This window comes from Cynoglossus semilaevis, chromosome 14 (assembly GCF_000523025.1).
Source record: "Cynoglossus semilaevis isolate Cse_v1.0 chromosome 14, Cse_v1.0, whole genome shotgun sequence".
Lineage (NCBI taxonomy): Eukaryota > Metazoa > Chordata > Actinopteri > Pleuronectiformes > Cynoglossidae > Cynoglossus > Cynoglossus semilaevis.
In genome coordinates, this window is record NC_024320.1 from 23,740,355 (window position 1) to 23,742,414 (window position 2,060).

Here is a 2,060-nt window from a genome sequence, read left to right on the forward strand (position 1 = left end):
GTTGTCGACTCTGATTTTTGGCTTTGTTTGTTGTTTCTTTTCTTTGTTTACACAAAAGTTCAATTTAACTGGAATCTCATCACACACTGGCTGATTTCCTTTAAGTCGAGTCGTTAATAAAAATAAATGTTGTGGTTTATTCAAGTTTTTGAAATCTCAAACTTTTGTATTTTAGGGAAAATAAATGTATTGAATATAAATACAGTATAAAATATCATATAAAAATGTTTTGAATTTTAGCCATTATTTCTAAAAGAAAAATAAGGCACCAAAGTTTGCCCTAAGTTTATAATTGTCATTGAAAGCTGTGTTCAACATATGGCTCTGGTCTACGTGGAGCTCAGGTCTCGGGTCACTGAACACACACAGCTGTTTGAGTCTAAATATCAGGTCCAAGGCTGGAGGTTGACGGCACTTTTTGACCTGAGACTGTGGACAGTGTCCCCGTCACTCTGGAGACCACTGTCTCTCATCTGTCTGTCCAAAGAGGACAGACAGAGACAGCGTGGTATGAGAATGTCAGGGTCAGCGCGTGTGACCCCTCGGAGACACCAGCTGAAATGGTCCACTCCACATTCCACGGTGGACTGTTATAGATAAGAACAGTGGGACGGAGCAGAGCCACTGGAACGGACGTCCACATGCAGTTGAGAAAAATACCACGGTGGAAATAATTGCCCCTCCCCGACCACGCCCACTGAAACGGTCCATTTATGGAGCCGCGGCACAAACCGATGATGACACTTCAAACTGTTGAAGTTCAAACTGAGGTTTGTCTTTCACTTACTTGTTGACATGTGGCCACACACTGATGAAGTGGGAAGGGCCCCTGCCTTACAGCAGTAAAATCACAGGTTAAATCTCCTGTGATTATGTGATCGTACTCACACCTCCAGTCAATCTGGAGAACAACTAACCGACAGCCTAATTTTGATTTGCTCAGTTTGAATCCTGAGCCTGTTTAGTTGAACACGAGCTGATACACTCACAGGAATCGAAGAAAGACACACAAAGATCTTCTTCAAAAATGTAAAATGTTTTCTACAGCCACCTGCCCCCTAGTGGAAGTGTATTTAATTGCTCAGCCTGTCAACAAATAAAATGAACAATAATCTTCAGTTTTTTGAAGTGAAATTGGGAAAAAAAAAAAATAACGGCACACCTGATCATCTCTCACGGCATGCTAGTGTGCCCCGACCCAGTGGTTGGGAATCACTAATGGAGAGATGTATGTGGTGTTCAAGGACTATACTAGTGACTTCCTCCACATAATAAACATAATAAACACAAAAAACACAAAAGGAGTTTTTCTTCTTTTCTTTTTTTTTCCACATCCGTCACGTGACTTGATGTTGGACTCCTGAGGACGGAGACGGCACACAAGTCTGGACGGCAACAGTTGTCTTTGTGGAATCCAGATAAAAATAGCTCAGTTCAATCCATTTCCTACCCCCCACTCTCTTACCCCCCCACCCCCACCCTACAGCCAGTGCAGTGATTAGCAACTCTGTCTCTGAATACACTCTCCACTCCACTGTGAGTGTGTGTGAGTGTGTGTGTGTGTGTGTGAGTGTGTTTCTATGAGCCTCCTGTTGTCGTTGTTGTCGTTGTGATAAAGTACACAGCGGTCGTTACCGCCGGCTCTGCACAAAGAGCGGCTACAAATTTGCCTAATGAGTATTTTTGTCTGCTCAGATAATCTAAATCCAATAATCCACTGCCAGGTGAGGGAGACCCCCCCCCCAAGTCCAAAAAAAAAAAAAAAAAGCTACACACAGCACTTGATCGCAGCTGTACTGCAGTTGTACTTCAAAGTCCAATCTCAACCATCAGCAGTTGAGGACGTCATTTCAGTTGATATTCCCATACGTGATTATTTTTCCTGTGAAACTATGAAGCCATGCACACTTTGAAGACTGTGCTGCACTGCAGATGGATCTGTGCTACAAGGACTTCCCCGTCCAGCTGGGAGAACAGGGACCGACCTGAGCTCATTTAGTCCAAAAAAAAAAAAAAAATCAGAAATATTTCTGTTAGTCGTCATTTGGATAAATCACTAC